We start from the raw sequence: 17,402 nt of genomic DNA, 5'->3' as shown, positions 1-17,402 counted from the left end.
GATGCCTATAGAGGGTATGCATGTGATGTCACAGAGGCAGAAGTCACTGTGGGGTCACAACAAGACTGAGCTTGAATGCAGTAATCAGCCTAGATACAGTAACTGACACCTGCTGCTCAGGGAGGAACTTGACACTCGTTTTGACACTCATTCCTGATTGAGGGGGCGTGTTTCAGTGGGTGTGCATACCCTCTATTCGTAGTATTCCCATGATGCCACAAGCATTTTCCTACCAATATGGCGCTAGAATACACACAGCTGATTGGCTGTTTGTGTCACTCCATTGTTGTAATCACCTGTTAATTGATCACAATCACCTGTTCTTCTCCTAATGAGATGGCCATGTGGTACAGTAGCCCGTTCTGAGTTCACGTGAGTGGCTGTTTTACCAGACTAGCTGTGTGGTGATGTAACAGAAATACTATCAATTGGATCATGATTATGTGATTTGATCCCATAGACTAATAACTACTGTATCTTTGAACTATCTCTTTAAATCACACGTATTTTGGCTATGGAGACAGTCCGCATGTCTGGGAACGCCCATACAGGCTCTAGGAACGCCCACAATAGACGCTGGGTTAGCTGGCTCAGCCTTGCTGGGGGCGGGGTCAGGGTGGGGTAAATTCCCCCGTTCTATCCATTCAGCAAAGTTAGAATTTAGCTGATAGCCCAGCCCAGGCAGACACGATCGGGGATTTAACCACCGCAGTAAACGCACATCTGAGCAGACGTCTTGTGTTCTGCTCTAGAACCCCCAAACCTGTAGTTTAGAGCCGCAGCACCGTCTTTTGGTGAGTCAGCCCATGAGATATATCGGCGGTTTTACCCCACTCGCGCGCCAGCCGTTTAACATTTTGTGGGCGTTCCCAGACATGCGGACTGTCTGTCTTCTATGAGATCTCCTTTTAATAACTAGTGTAATATTTTTGACCGGCGGTGTACTAGCGACGGCCCTGTAAGAGGGTTTGTCCATCCCCCTATTTAGTCACGGATTTTACTCGCGGATTTAGGAACCAGTCTACTCTGCTGCACGCCGCGGACACGCCCCCTGCTGAGCCCAGACACGCCCCCTGCTGAGCCCAGACACGCCCCCTACTGAGCCCAGACACGCCCCTACTGAGCCCAGACACGCCCCCTACTGAGCCCAGACACGCCCCTGCTGAGCCCAGACACGCCCCCTGCTGAGCCCAGACACGCCCCTACTGAGCCCAGACACGCCCCTGCTGAGCCCAGACACGCCCCCTGCTGAGCCCAGACACGCCCCCTACTGAGCCCAGACACGCCCCCTACTGAGCCCAGACACGCCCCCTACTGAGCCCAGACACGCCCCCTACTGAGCCCAGACACGCCCCTGCTGAGCCCAGACACGCCCCCTACTGAGCCCAGACACGCCCCCTACTGAGCCCAGACACGCCCCTGCTGAGCCCAGACACGCCCCCTACTGAGCCCAGACACGCCCCTACTGAGCCCAGACACGCCCCCTGCTGAGCCCAGACACGCCCCCTACTGAGCCCAGACACGCCCCCTACTGAGCCCAGACACGCCCCCTGCTGAGCCCAGACACGACCCCTGCTGAGCCCAGACACGCCCCTGCTGAGCCCAGACACGCCCCTACTGAGCCCAGACACGCCCCCTGCCAAGCCCAGACACGCCCCTACTGAGCCCAGACACGCCCCCTGCTGAGCCCAGACACGCCCCCTGCTGAGCCCAGACACGCCCCTACTGAGCCCAGACACGCCCCTGCTGAGCCCAGACACGCTGCTGCCGAGCCCAGACACGCCCCTACTGAGCCCAGACACGCCCCTGCTGAGCCCAGACACGCCCCCTGCTGAGCCCAGACACGCCCCTGCTGAGCCCAGACACGCCCCCTGCTGAGCCCAGACACGCCCCCTGCTGAGCCCAGACACGCCCCTGCTGAGCCCAGACACGCCCCCTGCTGAGCCCAGACACGCCCCTGCTGAGCCCAGACACGCCCCTGCTGAGCCCAGACACGCCCCCTGCTGAGCCCAGACACGCCCCCTGCTGAGCCCAGACACGCCCCTGCTGAGCCCAGACACGCCCCTGCTGAGCCCAGACACGCCCCCTGCTGAGCCCAGACACGCCCCTACTGAGCCCAGACACGCCCCTGCTGAGCCCAGACATGCCCCTACTGAGCCCAGACATGCCCCCTGCTGAGCCCAGACACGCCCCTGCTGAGCCCAGACACGCTCCTGCCGAGCCCGGCACGCAGCCGAGCACAAAGTGAAAGTGAAAGCAAGAAGGGTGCTGCTGCCTCAAGATGGTGTTTAATGTTCAGAGAATTTGTAAATTGAGTACCGTAAATTCCGGACTATAAGCCGCACCTTTTTTCCCGTTTTTTGGCCTTTTTTGGCCCCTGCGGCTTATATAACGGTGCGGCTTATCTATGGATTTAAAAAAAAAAAAAAAAAAAAAAATCTCTCTTTTTTAGCACTCTTTCTAACTATAAATCCTATATAACTATAATAAGTTTTAATTTCCTCTCTTGCCCTCTTTTCACCACACTGTATGACACTGTATGACACTGTGTGCACTGTAAAAAACAACACAGGTGGTGTTGTGTTATGTTGTTTTGTTGAAATGTTAATAAATGGGAGCTTCCCAATCCCCTCTGTGCATGAACCCTTACATATGGTAATTAAACATTAAAACACAAAAAAAAAAAAAAAAAAAAAAAAAAAAAAATACCATTAAAACACCCGCGGCTTATAGTCCGGTGCGGCTTATATAAGAAAAAAATAGTCAACTTTGAAGGTGCGGCTTATACACCGGTGCGGCTTATAGTCCGGAATTTACGGTAGTATTGTTGAGCCAATCGCTGGCGTTTGTTTTTCAAGGCTGTGAACGGTTGTGCATGCAAGCAGTAAGTGATTTAATATTTGTTGTTGTTTACCTCATAGTGACGTTACATTGTGTTCGGCCATGCGGTGGACTCGTCTGCCATGCGGCTGTTTTGCAGTGCCCGTTCGCCTTTCACTGAAAGTGTCTTTAATTGGACAATTATTGGTGTTTTCTTTATACTACGTGGGTGGGTGGCACTTCGTGCGATACGATATATTGCCACACAAAATATCGTGATACTATGCTGTATCGATTTTTTCCCTACTCAGGTTGAAACAGGAAGTTTCAACGCTGCTCTACTTCCTGCAGGTGACAACCAGTGGCTGCAGTGTTCACTTGTAAGGTTCAGGTGAAGGACTTTTCTATAAGACCACTATTTAATCTTTACTTATGCGTTCCACTCTTTTCTTTTTATTTTGTGTTGTAAAAGTCAAAACACAGTAGTACACTTAGAGTATTTGCGGTAGTTATGCAGGCTCATCATATCACAAAATGGCTTTGTCTGTGGCTATATGCAATCCTGCTATGCGGATGTACATGCATTATATAGAGAGCCAAAGTGAACGTCACTTCCTGCTTCAGCACTGTACCAGAGATTTTCATCCGCCATTTATTTTCCCATAGACATTTCGTAAAATGCTTATAAAAATAGTTTTACTTGTTCAAACCAAACGGTACAGATATATTTAGATATAGGATAGATCGCATAACATTTAACTCGGACTAGGCATGGGTCGATTTCCGGTTTTACCGGTTCGGTTCGGTATACGAGCCCAAACCGGTTTGATCACGTGAAAACCGAAAAAACCGATTTTTTTTTTTTTTTTTTTTTTTTGCCAGTCCATTCTGATTGCACTATTGTTCGTATTAGCCTCTTCTCAAGTTGCACTAGTAGGCAAAAGTCTTATTTTGTTTATTATGTTGATGTTTGAAGAAAAGTTAAGCTGAATAGATAGTTATGAGAAATAAAAACAGTGTGTTGTTACAGTTAAAAGGTTCTGCTTATTTGTATTCAGTGTTCGTGCTGGTTGGCAGCATACCAGCTTAGAGGTGCATTATCGCCACCAACTGCAGCCGCTTTTATACGTTTTTTGGGGGAATATCGAACCGGTTTCAAAATGTTCAAACTGACCCATGCCTAGGCCCTATATTGTGTGAATTTGTGAGTTTTGAAGTTTATAAGGCAGCTCAGCTGTAAGCCAATCCATTCTGATTGCACTGCTTGTGTTTTTATTAGCATTTTCTCAAGTTGCACTATAGGCAGAAGTCTTATTTCATTTATTATTTTGATGTTTAGAAGAAAAGTTGAGCTGAATAGTTATGAGAAATAAATACAGGGTGTGTTTGTTACACAGGTGTCCTGCTTCTTTTTATTCAGTATCATTGCTGGTTGACAATACCAGCTTAGAGGTGTATTATCGCTATCAGGTGGACTGAAGTTGCACTACAGACAGTTATGGGCCACACTCGGGAGCCCTGCTTGGGAATTTTTTTTTTTTTTTTTTTTTTTTTTTAATTACAAAAAAAATCGGTATACCGGTTCGATCCGGTTTAGACGGCAATATCGAACCGGTTTTAAAATTTTCAAACCGACCCAGCCCTAACTCGGACCAAAACGTAAAAGAATGCGGCTTTAAAGAAAATATTTTTTCGATGTTGTTTTTTTAAAGTTTTGGTCCGAGTGAAATGTTCTATTGTCTCTCCCTATTCTAAATATAGCTGAAGCGTTTGGTTTGACCAAGTAAAACTCTTACTTTTATAAGCATTTTATGAAATGTCTATGGGAAAATAAATGGCGGATGAAAATCTCTGGTACAGTGCTGAAGCAGGAAGTAGGCGGTCACTTTGCCTCTCTATTCTAGCCTAGTTTGCATCCACATGCTAGTGCACGTGACGTGTACTTTCGTGTGTAAATCACTGTGTGTGTGTGTGTGTGTGTGTCTATGCGTGTTTGTGGGTTGTGGGTTGTCAGCGCAGTGACTCAGCATTTCCTGTCAATGAGCGGGAGACCGACTCAATCTTATCAGATTTGCTGCTCATCAACGTTTCAACGTGCGTTTCATTATGACTCTACACCTGACAGTAAATCCGGCTTCCACAAGCTGACTGTGCACCGATCTTCTCATCAATGACCTTGATTGTGTGTGAACAGAAGGTGTATTGTATGAAATTGAACTCAATCATGGTCCTGCATGTGTTATAGGAAAAGACTGTCGCAATGATTTGAGATGGATCTCTTTTGCCATGATTATAGTTATTTTGTAACATGTGATGATAAGCATATAGAGAGGCAAAGTGACCGCCTACTTCCTGCTTCAGCAGAACTGTACCAGAGATTTTCATCTGCCATTTATTTTCCCATAGACATTTCGTAAAATGCTTATAAAAAATAGTTTTACTTGTTCAAAACCAAACGGTTCAGCTATATTTAGGATCGGGAGAGACCATAGAACATTTCACTCGGACCAAAACGACATCGAAATCATATTTTCTTTGAATTATTTTACGTTTTGGTCCGAGTGAAATGTTATGTGGTCTCTCCTGTTTCTAAATATATCTGAACCGTTTGATTTGAACAAGTAAAACAATTTGTATAAGCATTTTACGAAATGTCTATGGGAAAATAAATGGCGGATGAAAATCTCTGGTACAGTGCTGAAGCAGGAAGTAGGCGGTCACTTTGCCTCTCTATAGCCTAACTCATGCGGTTTATTGTGAAGAAATCATCTGGCCCACTTCACACAAACAGATGGGACCTGATCTGGAGGAAGGACTCAACAATACACCATGTTATATTCAGCTGTGTGTCACGATATTAAGATATCGTCATATCACCACGATATGATTCCACTGTCTGAGACATGATATTAAGCAATCATATTGAATTAGCATCCAGCCCTACTTGAGTCATGTAACTTTTAAACCTGAAGGTTAGGCATAGGTCGATTTCCGGTTTTACCGGTTCGGTTCGGTATACGAGCCCAAACCGGTTTGATCACGTGCAAACCGAAAAAACCTAATTTTTTTTTTTAAGTTTTTTTTTTTTTTCTTTTTTTTGCCAGTCCATTCTGATTGCACTATTGTTCGTATTAGCCTCTTCTCAAGTTGCACTAGTAGGCAAAAGTCTTATTTTGTTTATTATGTTGATGTTTGAAGAAAAGTTAAGCTGAATAGTTATGAGAAATAAAAACAGTGTGTTGTTACAGTTAAAAGGTTCTGCTTATTTGTATTCAGTGTTCGTGCTGGTTGGCAGCATACCAGCTTAGAGGTGCATTATCGCCACCAACTGCAGCCGCTTTGATACGTTTTTTTGGGGAATATCGAACCGGTTTCAAAATGTTCAAACCGACCCATGCCTAGGCCCTATATTGTGTGAATTTGTGAGTTTTGAAGTTTATAAGGCAGCTCAGCTGTAAGCCAATCCATTCTGATTGCACTGCTTGTGTTTTTATTAGCCTTTTTCTCAAGTTGCACTATAGGCAGAAGTCTTATTTCATTTATTATTTTGATGTTTAGAAGAAAAGTTGAGCTGAATAGTTATGAGAAATAAATACAGGGTGTGTTTGTTACACAGGTGTCCTGCTTCTTTTTATTCAGTATCATTGCTGGTTGACAATACCAGCTTAGAGGTGTATTATCGCTATCAGGTGGACTGAAGTTGCACTACAGACAGTTATGGGCCACACTCGGGAGCCCTGCTTGGAAAAAAAAAAAAAAATATATATATATATTTTTTTTTTTTTTTTTTTTTTTTAATTAAAAAAAAAATCGGTATACCGGTTCGATCCGGTTTAGACAGCAATATCGAACCGGTTTTAAAATTTTCAAACCGACCCAGCCCTACTGAAGGTCTTCATCTACTAGCTAGCTACCCCGTGGCACCTATTATGAGTGTCCATCCATCCTAGCCTCTTCTTGGTATTCTTCGAGTAGGATATCTTAACCAAGACAACTATCTCTGCCTATTGCAGTACACAGTGCAGCCAGTTGTGTTCAAAGCCATTTCACCTGCTCCCCTCTGAGGTGCTGGAATGATTTGACAAAGCTATTATCACAGTCTGGTTCAGAGTGTTTCCAGAAAAGCAGACTATCAGACACACACTGAGCAATGAAATAGAGAGGAGAAGAACAAGACACATGACAGAATAGGCAACTATGAACAGCCAGATTATATATATATATATATATATATATATATATATATATATATACTGTATAATAATAATTCTTTAGCTTTATTGAAATGCCTAGTTGCAGATTTGTTTTGACTGTAACCACAGATCATGCAGGCTTTTTAGAGAGCAGTGATATACTACCTGTGACTGATTAAGTGGCTTCTCCATATGACAGCTAAAGGAAGATTTGCCTCGATTGGACAGAAACAGTGACACTGCTGTCATCTTCTTGGGAAATGATCTGCGAGGGAGAGCGAGTTCCTGTAAAGTGCATGATGTATAGGGCACTGTGGTCTCCCCTCCCTTTGAGCCTCACGCTACACTTAACCTGAAGAACCATGACCTTCTGAGCTCAGGGTTTCTAGATCTTCATAGTCATTCAAGGTTCTCTTGGAGTGTTTCCATGTACCTGATGTTTTGTGTTGGTCACATCCTAGATCATCACTCCTCTGTTGATCTTTGAGTTACCACGTCTAACGCCTGCATCTTCCTCTCCATCGTTTCTCGAGCTTCAGGCTCTGGGAGCTCTGCCAGCAGCTTCTCATCTTGACCATCTCACCTGAAGACACTTATGTTACTATGCTCCTCCATAGTATGTCTGGAATCTAAGCCTCCAATTGGCTGGCTCTCTAGGTCATTTCTTCCAGTTGAGTTCACCTGCAAGCCAACGGGAGGCAGCAAGACAGCGAGTGCTGTCTGTAAGATGTAGGGCAGCAGGGGGGTGATGCATGTGTGAAGGTGGCCTTTATGCAAGCAATGCCAAAGAGAGGCTGTTTCCTGAGCTCTGTTCAACTGCTGTATAGCATCCATTCCTTTCACCACACCGAGCTCCTCAGGTAGCAGCAGACCGACCAGACAGAAGGTGCAAGATGCACCAGATCATTGTGTCAGTGTCAGGATTTCCTGAATCATTGACTGCGTCAAGTATGCATCAGATTACGTAACCTTAGCTACTGATCGCTATCATCATCTTTCCTTTTCTTTGAAAGGTTGTGTGATCGGTGTTGTCATTGCGTTAGTATTCTCCGGATGAATATTTTCAAATACAGAAATGTAACGTCCTGGAAATGGAGCCATACTTGCGAAATTTGCATAGCCATACCTTTATTTGCATAACCCAACCGGCTACCCAACCCATATTCAGTGTGTGTTAGCTTACTGCTCTAGGGGTATTTGTTCCACCAGGAGTATCTGCTGTTCCTCCCCCCTCAGTGTGTGTGTGTGTGTGTGTGTGTGTGTGAGTGTGCGTTTGTGCGTGTGTGTGTGTGTGTGTGTGTATGTTTGTGTCTGTGTGTGCTAGAGCTGCAATGATAAATCGATTAGTCAATCGACAGAAAATTAATCGACAACTATTTTGATCATCGATTAATCTTTACAATTTTAAGAGAAAACGTCTAAATTCTCTAATTCCAGCTTCTTAAATGTGAATATTTTCTGGTTTCTTTACTCCTGTATGACAGTAAACTGATATTATCTTTGAGTTGTGGACAAAAACAAGACATTTGAGAGCGTCATCTTCGGCTTTGGGAAACACCGATCTTCATTTGCCACCATTTTCTGACATTTTATAGACCAAACGACTACGGTAATCGATGAATCGAGAAAATAATCGACAGATTAATCGATTATGAAAGTAATCGTTTGTTGCAGCCCTAGTGTGTGCATGAGAGAGAGAAGGGGGTGGGGGGTGGGGGGTGGGGGGTGGGGGGGGGGGGGGGGGGGGGGGGCTAGAAAGAGAGGTAATGAACAGCACTTCCATATGTGAGGGGTAAATGAGCAGCCCTGTCTGTTGCCTGTGGGCTTATTTGATGTTCGCTCTCTGAGCTGCAGCCAAGCAGAAGAGCATTATCGGGTCAGTGCTGCTTTGTCCCATGCCATGTATTCCCCATAGTGACAGTGGGGCCCTGGAGGGCTGGGTTACCCTGCCCACTACTGTACTGGGAGGTGTGACTGAAACTGGCCTGCTATTGGGCGACTGGAGGTAGGTAGGTTCAGAGCAATTTAGAGAGAGCGAGTGGCATCAGCGGAGGACCAAAATGCGAGACTCATTAGCCAATGAACAGCCAGGAAGGGGTCTCGCGCCACTTTTGCATGCTGATAATGTACAATTTGATTCTTTAAAAAAAAATCCCTTTCAAAGTACAACACAAACTGTCCATTTTGCTGCAACTCGACAGTGCTGCTTAATCCAGGGCCTTACTTCCTGGAACTCTTGAGAGTAAGAAACTGGTCCATTGGAGTGAATGGAGATGTCGCGACTCTTCTATATACACGGCTCTGGGTAGGTTGCACTGATAGGAGCTCACATGGCCTTCTAGTTTATTGGCAGTCAGTTTTCCCCATTATGTGTATTGATATATTGGAGGACATTGAGGGCATCCCTTGCGGTCGACATGAGATGGAGTCAGTGGGAGGGACAACCTCATGTGTTGTGGCATTTCCTAGAGGAACTTCAGTGTTTTAGAAAAGTTAAAGTTAGCCATTTTCTCTACTGTGTGTCTATTAGATTTGCAGTCAAAGGTATTTATTTATCAGCAATTAAGCGGGCCTGCACCATCCGAAACGGATATAACGAGTGTAGTAATTGTACTGGAAACTGTATGGCAGCAAACAACGTCGTTTGACTTGTTCAAGGTATTTTTGTCTGGGGGACATTCTGTCCCCACAGAGGCATTATAGTCTCAGTCAAAATAGTAGATCCTTCTCTTTGGCCTAACAGGCATCCGTCCTGAGAAGATACGGCACCAGGAAGCAAAGCCCCTAAAACAGATGCACGGAGCCCGTGAGCAGCATTGCAAGTGTGGCCTGCATGGAGCCTGGGGGCAGCTGGGGGCAGCTGGGGGCAAGATGATGATGGAGCCACTAGCGTGAAGAGAGCAGATGTGCATCTCAGTGTAGCAGAGATCTTGGAGAGAAGTGCAGGCTAGACTGAGGAAATGCAATGGAGATGTCTGGCGTGTTTGACAGCGCACTGTGTCGACTAAGAATAGAATAGAATAGAACTTTAACCCAGAGAAACGCTATATTGTGGATTTACAGTGAATCTACAGTTCACATTATACATCAGATCGGCACTTAGGCCTCGCCCCCTTTTAGAGGGGAAAACACAAGCCCCTCCCCGTTGACTTCAATGTAAAATAGCACTACCCCCAAAAGAATGATCGAAAAATAACAGAATCAATCTTGTTCATTAATGGGGCTGTAAAAAAAAGAATGTCACATGTGACTCATGAGTCACATGATTTTAGATGGCTCAAAGTCATATTTCCGGTGTATCTTGCCCATTCTATGGCCAGACGAGTTGTAATATATTCTCATGTCGTGGTGTTTTGGGGTCATTAATAAACGAGATTGATTCTGTTATTTTTCTATACACCTATATATTTTTTTGGTAGTGCTATTTTACATTCAAGTCAACGGGGAGAGGCTTGTGTTTCCCCCCTAAAAGGGGGCGGGAACATGTGCCGCCTACAAAATGACGTATTGCCGATCTGATGTATGCAGTCACGGTGACAGGCAGTGCAATATCGTTTACAGTGAATTTACAGTTCGCATTATACTGTCACTGTAGATTGAGATCACTGTATATAAACCTGTGGAATTGAAGGAAAGGAAGGCAAGGAAATGGAAGGAGAAACAACAGATGACTTGTTGAATAGGAACAAATTGAAAAACGGTGGCTGTTACGTGCAGTTTTACAGTAGGAGAGAAGATCTCACAGGGAAGTACTTCACTTTCAGCCAGACTGACTGCAAGACATGACCAGCAGGGGGCAGACAGATCCACAGGCGAGTGACCACTAGGGGGTCTCGGCCGCCTTTCGAGGACAAACGCTTGACTGCCCGGGAGATGCAGCGTGCTGTACGGTAGCGGTCTGACGCCCACCCGCTGAGGAGCAGTCTGCCTGTCTGCTGCTCCTTCTGTCACTGTTGCTGTCCTCGCTTTTGATGGTGAATGTAGATTTCCAAAGAAAAGAGCCGCACCTACGGGAAGTTAACAGAAAATTCATTTCCAACCAGAAAGTGCAGTGCATGAAATAATAATAATAACAACAACAATAATTGATCGATTGATTGATTGATTGATTGATTGATTGAAGTTTATTTCAAATAATGCAACAACAACAAACAATAAGTGCAGATATAGCCTTAAGCCATTCAAATATATAAATGTATTAAAGAAAAAATAACAATAACAATAATAATAATAATAACAATAACAATAACAATAATAATAATTATAACAACAACAATAATAACAACAACAACAACAACAACAACAACAACAACAACAACAATAATAATAATAATAATAATAATAAAGATCTTGCGAAAATCCCCCAAAATTAGATTGTGAGGATTACCATGTTTCTTTCATCAAGTCGTGTCGTCATTGCTGTCCGGATGTTAGCATTTCCCCTCAAGAGCGAGAGGTGGCCTCACAGGCTGTAACACACGCTCCACTCTCTTTAATTGGTATAGTGTCATCTTATAAAAGATCTCTGTCCTCAGGCTTGATGTGGAAACAGAAAGACCGCGTGAGTCACAAAGCCAGCCCAACAAATAAACATGAATGAATCCCTTCTCACTGGTGTGTACAGAATGACTCTAAAAGTAACTCAGGTTGGCATTAGGGGGGAATTATAATAATTTGCTCTGTGTAAGTAGTGGCCAAATGTAGGTTACCTCAGCCTCCCAGCATGCATTGCATGGGCATGGGCTCAACAACAAGTTCCAAACAGACAAGTTGAATCTCGGCGAGTATGCTTTGCTAATTGTGAGGTTCAAAGGACGGTTTCCAGACGGGAATTACAGAGAGAGGCAAAGTGAACTTCACTTCCTGCTTCAGCACTGTACCAGAGATTTTCTTCCGCAATTTATTTTCCCATAGACATTTCGTAAAATGCCTATAAAAAGAGTTTTACTTGGTCAAACCAAACGGTTCAGATATATTTAGAATCGGGAGAGACCATAGAACATTTCACTCTGACCAAAACTTAAAAAAAAAAAACATAAAACAAATATTTTCTTTAAACCCGCATTTCTTTACGTTTTGGTCCCAGTGAAATGTTATGCGATCTCTCCTGTTTCTAAATATATCTGTACCGTTTGGTTTGAACAAGTAAAACTATTTTTATAAGCATTTCAGGAAATGTCTATGGGAAAATAAATGGCGGATGAAAATCTCTGGTACAGTGCTGAAGCAGGAAGTGACGTTCCACTTTGGCTCTCTATTCCGTCAGCGCTTCAAACTGTTCAAACAGAATTGCTTTTTGTTGTCACAGTAATAATAATAATAATAATCGGTCTTATATAGCGCTTTTCTTAATACTCAAAGACGCTTTACAATTAACAGCTAAACGTGTAACATAACTAAGGACAGGCGTTGGACAGACACATGTGGAGGTTAAGAAAGGGCAGGGGCAGGGTGGGGTAGTAAACTCAATGCAGAGCAGTTCCACTCACCGTTACAGTATGTCCTGTGCTTGTACCGGAGGGGAACTGTTGCTACATATTTCTTCAGCGTTGCAATTTCCTTTCCAGTAAAGACAAAGATTGCACTTTAGCAACATGTAAAGGCACTTAATACATTGCGCGCCGATGACACACCTGAATCTGATAAGAGAGATCTGATATGAGAGATCTGATATGAGAGATCTGATATGAGAGAGGTTTGTTGATCATAACTTGACTCGTAGCCCACCTGGAGAGCCTTGGTGTGTGGCCTGTGCCAGCACACGAATGAACTGTGTGAACTAGAGAACTAGAGAGTTCACATACAGTAGATAAAGTTATGGGAGCTGGAGGGCAGGGAGGCAAACCTTTAGGGCTGTGCCGATTCACTTATCTCCCGATTCGATACTACGATACTTGGGTGCCGATTCGATATATATTGCGATTCTTAAAGGAACACTCTGCCCATTTTCAACCAGCTTTGTATCATTAGGACATCAGTAGTATATCAGAAAACTGTAAACTCTTTTGAAGTCTGTCATTTAATTTGACAGTGATTGAGTGTCTGTCTGTCTGTCTGTCTGTGTGATGACTGTGTGTGTCATGTGACATCACTAGTCCACACTAACTCAAATTAATAACTCATTAACTCAAATCAACTCGCAATAACTGTCAAACTAGATGAATGATGAATAGTTTGACAGTTATTGAGAGTTGATTTGAGTTAATGAGTTATTAATTTGAGTTAGTGTGGACTAGTGATGTCACATGACACACACAGTCATCACACAGACAGACAGACAGACAGACAGACAGACAGACAGACACACACACACACACACACACACACACACACACACACACACACACACACACACACACACACACACACACACACACACACAGTCATCACACACACACACACACACACACACACACACACACACACACACAGTCATCACACACACACACACACACACACACACACACACACACACACACACACACACACACACACAGTCATCACACACACACACACACACACACACACACACACACACAGTCATCACACAGATAGACACACAGTCATCACACAGACCACACATATTACAAACATACTGTACCAGTTTGAGACTTCATTTGAGTGTGTTGTTCCTTTTCCTCGATGTACAACAACACCCACGTGAGAGCCTCCCTCTTGATACTTCAAAAAGCCTTTGTTTACCAAAGTGGAGGAAAGACTCGCCGCTCCAAAGCAAACATGGTCTCTGCTGTGAAGAATAAGGAGCCGGTAGGCAGGGAGCAGAACACTTTATTAATATCACAACTCCTCACTCTGATCTCACTATGCAAACAGAAATGAAAAGGCGCCAGAGATGATTTGATAGGAGTGAAACATAAAAAAAGCTCCAGTGAGAACTTTTGCCGGTTCTGCCTTCTAAGAGGTCCAGGGACAAACAAACAAACAAACAGTGGCCCGGTACAGCATCACCCCACCATGGTGCATTGTTTTCAACAGGGGGCCCCGCTTCAACTCTCAGTACTCTCTCATCCATCATCATCATCATGACCAATGTTGCTTTCAAAATGTAATATACTACATATTACTAGTTACTTTCATTTGAAAGTCATAAGTTACTTTACAATATTACTGTCTGTGTAGAGTAACTCGTTACTTATAACACTACTTTTGCATTACTTTCAGCAAAATAACTGCAGTAGCAGAATGACATCGCCGCCCCGGAACCATGCCGAAAAATAATTTATACCATCTTCAAGTCAGAGTAAACCGTCCAAAATTCTAAAATGTCCCTTTTCTTTGTTATTGTCATCTATAGTGGTTATTTGCATAAAAACACACAATTTGATTAGGAAATTATTGGATCTTTATTTAAATATGTGCTTTGATAAAAAAAAAAGTAACTCAATGTGTAACTTGTGTTACTTGACATAGCAACTGGTATAATATTACTGAAATCATATTGGTAATGAGTTATATTACTGAGTTACTGCTAAAAGTAATATATTACATGTAATATGTTACTTTTGTAATGAGTTACCCCCAACACTGATCATGACCCACTCTCACCCTGACCTCTCATGTCCTGCTGCCCTAAACGATCCACTCTCACCCCCTCAGCTCATACAGTCCTCTAACTTTCTAACACCATACTGAACACCCCATCGCCACTGCCCCCCCCCCCCCCCCTCCCCCTCCCCCCCCCCTCCCCCTCCCCCCCCCCCCCCGACCAGCGAGGACAGAGTGAGGGGAGCGAGAGGCCTAGGCTAGCTTCACTTGGCCATCCATCAACCTGTCAATTAGATTTAATTAGATTTTAATTGGATTCTATGCTCTGGCTTCCCGCCCAAACCGTATTATCCCCACTTATCACGAGCGATCAGCTGAGCAGACAACAGCAGACAGCACTGTGGTTGGCGGCGAGCACAATTCATTTTGTGCTGTCCAGCGAACACTGCTCGGGCCAGCTTTGCTTGTCAGGCGTTTTTCTAGCAATCTGTACTCAATGTACTCAGTGACGTTCCTGCGGCATAATATGAGGGGTGGCTTGCAACGACTGTACCAGCTTGCAGTGAAAATAGCATTGATTATATTGGAATGAAATATGTACACAGTGCTGGCGTTATTGAGAGCTGAGATTTGCTCATGGCGCTCGCTTCCCTCTTTGATCGTCTTGGTGTATGAGATCTGAGGCAGAGTGTGTGTTCGAGGAGCGCAGACCCTTAGGGGGACGTTCACGCCAAAAGCAGTTTTTGGAGCTGCCAGCGTCTTTCTGCAATTCATTCTCTATGTAAGGACGCGCTAAAACGTGCTCCTCTTTCAAGGAACGCACCTGGCGTTTAGATGCTGGTGGCGTCTTGTTTTTTTGGCAGAGCGCTCTGGGCGTTTTAAAGCTGAAAAAGTTTAACATTTGGAGGAAAAGCGCGCTGCTCGTCTTTTCCACTTATCCTACCTTTTCTCCTCCCAGAGGGATCCTCAACCTCCGCTGCTGCCAGAATTGGCAATAATCTGGCTTTCATGTTGTCAGTGAACAACATCAAACAGACAAAACCAGCTGGCTACCGTCCATGTATTTGTTGTGTCCTAATCCGCGACTGCAGGGGAAAACAAAACGAAGCGCAAAAAACCCGCTCCGTGCGCTGTGTTTTGTGCACAATGGAAGCGCTCTCGACATGATTTCCATAGCGTTCTGACTGAAAAAATCGCTTTGGGTGTGAACGCCGCCTTAATGATCATTTCCATACATATTGTATGCGAGCATTTTTTTAAACGGCTCTCTCTAGTGATGTCATACGACAGGTAGGTAGCCGCTAGCTAGCCTACCGTAATGGAAATATTGGCGTTAACTAACGTTAGCACAAGCATTAGCCAAAGTTAGCTAGCTAACTTGTATATTCAAAAAGAAGCAACGTGAGACAAACTATGATCAAATCTATTTATTTAGCGTAGCAACATGTGTCAACTCTGTAAAGTCTAGGAAGGAACCAAGCATAACAACCCGCCCCCAGCAGCCTATAGGCTATCTTCCACAAGGCTTCCTGTTACTCACAACATAGAATTATTAATTGTCGTTAATGGGTGGCACTGTGTAGTGTGCAATAAGGCCGTGTGTCCATCTAGCTTCTTTTCACCAGCTCCAGCGTCTTTTTTCAGTTGTTTCCAATGAGGAGCGAGCGTATGCGGGCGCACACGGACGTCTAGAGAAAGTGCACTGGTGTCGGGTGCACCTTTTCTGGCAACTATCATATGGAGAAACAACAGAGACAGAAAGGCTCAATTGTGGGAGCAGATTGGTTAGACAATTATATTAGACAATATTTCTGGTGAGTGTTGAGCTAAATCACTGAACATGTGTTGTTAGCTAATGTTAGCTTTCAGCTATCAAGCCACTGAGCTAACGTTACTTTCAGACTGCTTCCTTGCATATTGTGCGCTGAGATCAGCGCTCCCCAGTGTACTTCCAGCGTTTAACGGTCAGAAAAATAAGCTTTTTGTAGCGGGTTTGACCCTTTTAGTTTAAGGGAAAGTGGGGTGCCAGTCAGAGTCACGTCTGACAAATAATAATAATAAATTCGAAATCATGCAATCAATGCAGCAATCAATGCAGCAATCAATGCAGCAAACAACAAATAGCATAGCAATATGACACAAGAAACCAGCACTGTAAAAAACAAACAGCCAACAACTCACTTCAGTTTTCAATCTGTATTGCATACGTGAAAATTAGGGAACATTACACACAGAGCATGTGTGTGTGTGTGTGCGTGCATGCGTGTGTGAGTGAGTGGCCCCACAGTCAAGAGTTCAATCCAGTTCCAAGTTAATCCAGTACAGAGTTCGGTACAGAGTTCAATCCAGTTCCAAGTTAATCCAGTACAGAGTTCGGTACAGAGTTCAATCCAGTTCCAAAACACAGTGTAATGCAAAGTAAAGTAAATCCAGTCCGTTTTTTTTTTTTTTTTTTTTTTTTACCTTTATTTATACAGGGAGGGCTCTTGAGAGCGAGCTCTCATTTACAAGGGCGCCCTGGTACAACAAAACACATACAGGAAAAACAAAGTTGCAGACAGACAAGATTAAATACTGTACTGTACTTAAGTACATTCATTAAAACATGCGCACTCCTCGCGCGTGGTGCCCTCGATGTGTGCTTTGAAGGACTCTAGGGGGATGAAGAGTTCCAGTTTGAAAGTATCCTGGACTCGCACGTGGGATGAGCAATCTGATATGAGACCGTGAGCGGTAGGGCTGCACGATATTGGAAAAAACAGACATTGCAATATATTTGGTTTCTGCGATATATATTGCGATATGAAAGAATACAGGAATTTTCACCAAATGACTTGATTAGCTCATCAAGCCTTGTCCCTTTAAGAAGGTAGTGGGTAACCT

Source organism: Poromitra crassiceps, assembly GCF_964638095.1.
Source record: "Poromitra crassiceps genome assembly, chromosome: 20".
Lineage (NCBI taxonomy): Eukaryota > Metazoa > Chordata > Actinopteri > Beryciformes > Melamphaidae > Poromitra > Poromitra crassiceps.
Note: the sequence above shows the minus strand (reverse complement) of the source record.